At 41.5% G+C, this 6000-nt stretch overlaps 1 protein-coding gene across 3 annotated transcripts in view; it reads right to left on the bottom strand.

Moving 5' to 3' along the window:
* gdpd5b (glycerophosphodiester phosphodiesterase domain containing 5b) overlaps nt 1-5420 on the bottom strand; it is a 42533-nt gene extending 37113 nt beyond the window's left edge. For 2 of the 3 annotated variants that reach the window (XR_013935183.1, XR_013935184.1), the window contains exon 1: nt 5041-5418. The gene's annotated coding sequence lies outside the window, so the exon portion shown is untranslated. Of the gene's footprint in view, nt 1-5040 lie in introns of all 3 variants that reach the window. The other variant, XM_080459116.1, reaches the window with a different exon arrangement.
* Between the last annotated feature and the right edge of the window lie 580 nt (nt 5421-6000).

Below are 6000 nucleotides of genomic sequence, written 5' to 3' on the forward strand. Positions count from 1 at the left end.
AACTGCGTTAACAGTCAGACGTGCCTTAATCGTCCAAAACAAAGTGGGTTGGGTGCCCACTGGTCTATCAGAATGACTACAGCAATAAATCACTAAGCAATAAAAAGCACCTATTTACAGCACAGCCACAGTACGAGGGATTGCACAACAAGATTGAAACTTACTTTTTATGTATTTCAAAGTGATGTAACCGTTACTAAAGCCATGTTATCATGATAATTGAGGCCACATCAGAGCCTTAGCCATAAGGCGGTGGCAGGAGCAATTACGTCTGAATCCTTTTAGGCTTGTCTGCCTGCATATCATAGTGTTAGCAACTAAACACAGGTGATGTTACACTGCTGATACTGTGGCCTCGAAACCAAACAGCTGACAAAGACAACCGTGGCATGCAGAGATCATTGTTGTAGACAAATGGACCACTTCATTAGCATAGGCCCATCAGGTCTCTCCAGTCTCACAATGTTTTCACCTCAGGCAGTATGTTTTATCAAAATGCCATCGATTCTGAAAAGCCAGTCAAAGAGAAGGCTTGTGGATTTTCCTGTGCAAATATTTTCCTAATTTAATTCTTTCACAATTATTATTTTACTAAAGCAAGAGTTTATATTTTCGACAGGCTACAAATGGGACAGTGTGATTGTCCATCATGAGTAACCTCAGATTGTTTAATACTCTTAAAAGGTTAGTTCATTATTACAGTCAATTTTCTAGATTACATACCAATGACTATACAGTGTGAAGTTTCATCCTGATTTTAGGAAAATGGTAGTGATTGACCTCGTGGTGAGAAAAAGCCATTGGACAAAGGGAAAAGAGATCCTTTGAGTGAGAATGTATTGTCGTCTTTCTTCAAAGGGAAGCCTCAGCTTTGACAACATAACTGGGCACCACCCAGGTTTGTACGAGTGTTTTGAACAGATCTCCAATTGCAAAGCACCCCCCCATGTTTCTCTGTGGGTTGAACAAAAAGAAATAAGCTGTGGAAAAAGAATGTTATATTCTAAACAAGAAAGAAATTGTAATGTTTTTTTTTTCTTTTCTTTCATTTTTTTGTTATTATTGAAGCACTTTAGTGTTGTCAGCAGCAGCAGCTGCCCATTTAGCAATAATAAAAAAATTATATATATAGTTACCCGACGTGGAGAGCCCACAGTTTGACATATTGTACAGGATGACACACTTGCCTGTATAGCAACATGATCTTTGTATGTGTTGGAAATAACGATAACTTTGAGGCAGAAGGGACCTGTCAGCACTGTGACCTTCTCCGAGCTGAGGGAAACAACACCCCGCACCCTGCCAGATGTGTATTCTGTCTATCCAAGGCTGGTGCAAGCCAGTTGGATGTGTCACTGTGAGAGAGAGAAAAATAATTATTGTTTGACAAACAATTCCAATCAGACAAGATGCAAGATAATTTTAGGAGCTACACCAGACTGCATGAAAGTACCAGCAGCGTTAACATGTGTACAAATACGAAGGAGTTGAATGGTTTAAACCTATTTTAAAGTGAATGTTGTAAATACGGAAACATTATCAGCAGGGAAACAGTGGCAGTGCCCTACAAGGATTTCCCAGGAGTTCTGCACTTGAGGTTCTTTTAAAGTATGAAATGTTCTGGCCAAACATTTTTTTGTTCTTCTCAACATTGATGAAATAAAGAAGTTCTTGGAGAGTATATATATCCACCATCACAGGACTCACAGGTTTTAAGACCTGGAAGTGATGAATGGCCTGACAGGCCGCACACAGGAGTCTCCACCTGCTGTAAACCTAAGTTGAATAAAGCTGAACAGAAGATGGATGGATTTGCTTTGTTCGGTCCTCTGGTGGAGTACCACTAATAACTGTAAGAAGAAGATAGATCATATAGATATATATTCTCTATCCCTTCCAGCAAGTCACACCCATCGGGCTGTACCAGTGCACTGAGCCAGTACAGTGTCTGGGTGACGTGAAGATGCACTTGCCAGTCTCTCCTACAGCAAGTTTCAAAACACACGAATGACTGCAACTGCAAGCGTTTTGATCAGAACCTCCTTGAAATGAACACAAGATTGCCCACACTGCCACCTTAAACCAAACTTTAGGAAGAGAGACAAAGCCTTCAAACTAATTGCACACCGACAAGACACCCATGGCTGCACTGATTTGAAAAACTAAATATACTATTTATGTGTTGTGGGTGTGGAACGGAAAATCGACTGCATCATTGTGAAACCGGCCAAAAAGCATGTGTACTGCACTCCGCGCCTGTGGGTAGGAGTGATGTTTGCACTTTCATTGGTTATTTCAGTCTGCGTCTGGTAAACACCTGGTCAAGCAATGCTCTATTATAAGACTGCCCATCTCTGACGACCCCGATTTAAAATCAGAGGGAACTTTTTTTTTTTAAATTACTCAATTTTCAACTTCACAAACCTCCAATTAAAAATTGAAACGATGCCACTCCTCTGTGCCTATTTGACTCTCCCGGCTGTTAGCGACCGCCCCATTACAGATAACCACACTGTTCGACGATGGCGAGAAATGTGTGAAATTGAAAGAAAATAAATAAATGTTTTGAAATAGCAGTGTGGCACACTGTAAGTTCTCTTTCCTTGTTGATTTAAAAAATAATATATACATATATACAGAACCTTGCAGCCAACCATTTCTGCAACTCTCTACAAAGGGATCGAAAGTTTTGACGAAGCTACAAAACAGAGCATACTTTTAGTAAAGTGCTTTTTGTTTAGGACTTATTACACCTGAGATAGGCATAGAAAATGAGAGCCTTTGTATGTGTGTGTGTGTGTGTGTGTGTGTGTGTGTGTGTGTGTGTGTGTGTGTGTGTGTGTGTGTGTGTGTCAGTGAGCCAGATAAGTGGACTTGACCTCACAGCTTCAGGGCAGTGAACAATAACAGGTAATTCTCACAACTTCAGTTTCACACTCCCCCCGGATGAACGCCCTGCTGCCAGATCGTTCACGTCTGCCGCTTCTGGTGTATGAAGAAAACAAACATCATACATTACATGGCTACCTATTGTTGATGACTTCTGGGCATGTTTTGTTTCTCACTTAGACTAAACCATTTAATGCTACAGCACAAAGATATAAAATCGGTATTAAGTGGAAGCTATACAAACAGGGAATTGAAAATACAAAGAGGAGTAGGTCGATATTCCACTTAAATGGAAATTATAGTCAGCTGCACACTGCAGCTCTGCACATCTAATCAGCAGCATAGCAACTGTCCTTTCGGTGCGTGTGCGTGAACCTTTAAAAAAACATTTCGCACACAACATATACTTACTGAAACACAGTGAGTTTAAGCACCAATAACCAGTAAGTGGATTACTGCAGAGAACACAGTGCAGTGCATTCCTCTCTGTTCTGACCTATTATATCTCCTATTATTCACCGGGTATTCTCCTAAAATAACCTTTTGAAATAAAGAGTGTTCTTCATAGCTCCTCTTCAAAAAAAAAAAAAAAAGTCTGTTCAACAGCAAAGTACCACTGAATATAAAAGAAGGACACTCTAATCCAATCAAAGAATGGTAAATCTATATGTTATGTCACCATTTTCCCAGCTAACCTCAAAATGTCAGCCTTTGTACCAATCCTTCAACTGTAACAAGAGCAATCACAACTTCAAGAATAATGTTTATTCACATGGTAGACAAGATGAGCCTCCGACCCGTGACCTGTAAACATTTTCATATGGCTGGCTGCTCTGGAGCGCTGTTCTGCAGAATACCGAAGACTCCTTAGAGTTTAATCCCATAATGCATATAGACAAGCGCCTGCAGAGGTCCACAAACACTGCATTCGTCACAGTCCTCCCCAAGGCTACTTATTTAATTTATAGAAAGAACCAGGCTCGCTTTCTAAAGCTTTAACTCATCTTCTATTGAGACGGGAACTAAACAGATTCTTTCCACAAACGTAATCAATCACAGGTATGCGCTTTGCAAATGAAGAGCATCTTCAACTCAACCCGACCTCGGAAGCAAAAAGAAAAGATTGTTTACCTTGAAAACCTCAGTCAGAGGAGAGCTCATGGTGAAGATGACTAAACTTCCTCTGAATCGCTGCTGCACATATTGAACCAATCGCAATAGGCACAGTCTACATCATCTTTCTTGGAAGGCCTGTAAACCGTAAACATCCGAATAGCATTCATCCTGCTCCAAATAAAAGGGAATGGCTTCATAAATTATGCAAAGGGTAAAAGCAAAACCAGACACACCTTCTTAAGCACATGGATAGAAGAGTAACAAGACCGCCGTCATGCAGGGAACATGTATTCCTTATTTTATGATGGACATAGAGTGAGGGCAGTTCAGCTGCATGAATCTTCCCAAAGGGACATCATTTGGTTTCAGAGGCTACAACATCATGGGTGTGTCCCATGATTCAGTCCTACATGTACCAATGACCAGTATGCCTTGAGATCAGGCATGTGGGGGGGGGGGGGGGGGGGGGGGGCACTAAATTATCAAAACAATACTTCTGAGATCCCCTGTTCCCTTTGGAAAAAAATAAGATTTCTAAATGGTTATACAAAAATGCATTAAGAGAAGCAGGGATTCCTCATGTCAGGTGCTTTTTAACCACATGCTTGACTGATAGCTGAGTTGCATTTGAATTGTAACAAGTATTTGTTGGAGCTGTCAAGATTTTTGTTTGTTTGTTCGTGGGAGGGGTTGGACAGTACACTCATCTGTGATGTGTGTGTTATTGTTTTCATGTGTGTAAAACCACAATAAATAAAGAGTTAGCAGTGAAGCTCTGAGGGAGGTCATCCATGGACGTTATAGTTATTGGATTGAAATCACCTCCGGGCAGCCCAACAGAGAAGGCTTGTGGGAATCTTTTAATGACGAAAAGTATTTTCCCAGGGGGCACACATGTGTTTAAGGTACGACGATCACTCGCTCGCTTTTTTTTTTTTTTTTTGGTTTTGTTTTAATTAAAAAACAAAATAAAATAAATAACCCATATGAATGCGTAAGAAGCGAGAAACAAGACGGCTGGAGTTCCACACTCACCTGCCCAGGCAGCACTTTGTTCACTTTGCCCGTAGATCTCCGGTAAAAGCAGTGACTTCTCCGTCCTCGACAGTCAAAAGCGGGGACAGGCTGAGTCTAAGGTATGGAGTTAAAGCTGAAGTTTTATCATGGGAAAGCACCGGGGAGGAGAGAGGAGAGCGGTCTGCGCGGACGGCGGGACGGTGTCAGTGGTTTGGGTCCCAAAGCAAGAGAAAGTGAAGTCCCGTCAGTCCGTCCCGCGGCGTGCCGGTTCTTCTCCCTCGGTCCTCCGGTGTCCGTGTGGGTGAGGATACATGTAGGCACACCGGCAGGGAGTGATACAGTGTCCTGAATGGTGGGAGGAGTGAGAGTCGCTCTTTGTATCTGCAGCCCTCCTGTACAGTCAAAGCGTCACCAGGCTGACTTTACTCCCGGTCGGCGCGTTCAGGTCGCGTCGGAAAAAGGACCTTCCTCAACCGGACTGCTGTATGATTTTCGCTCCTCTTTATAAAAACTGCAAAATGTGACACTGATTTCTTATAGATACTTAAAATCTAATTGATTCTGATTCTTTAGGTGAACTCACTTCATGGTAGATTATTGAACTGGACATTCAATTCAGTACGCAACGTGTCCCGTGTTGACAGGGGCGAAAAAAATCCTATGGGCACTTGAATGTAACCTAAATATATGTATTGTAAAACAGAGGTTATTATATCCAGATCAGATTATCAGAAAGGTACACTTTTGTCACATTGAGTGCATTTAGGTAATAGCAATCCTATTTAATTTCACACTTTACCACTTTTTCCAGATCTTTGATGACTATAGGTGAAGGCAGTGTACACCATGGACAGAAGAGTAGTCCATCTTATTCCTGCAACTATTTCTTTAACCTTCTCCAACATTCCTTATCTAGTTGTGTAAGAGAGCCTAAAGTGGCCATGAAACCCTGGAAAATACTAGGGTGGGAGTTTCAAA

The sequence above is a fragment of the Lipophrys pholis genome (assembly GCF_963383615.2).
Source record: "Lipophrys pholis genome assembly, chromosome: 3".
NCBI classification, from domain to species: domain Eukaryota; kingdom Metazoa; phylum Chordata; class Actinopteri; order Blenniiformes; family Blenniidae; genus Lipophrys; species Lipophrys pholis.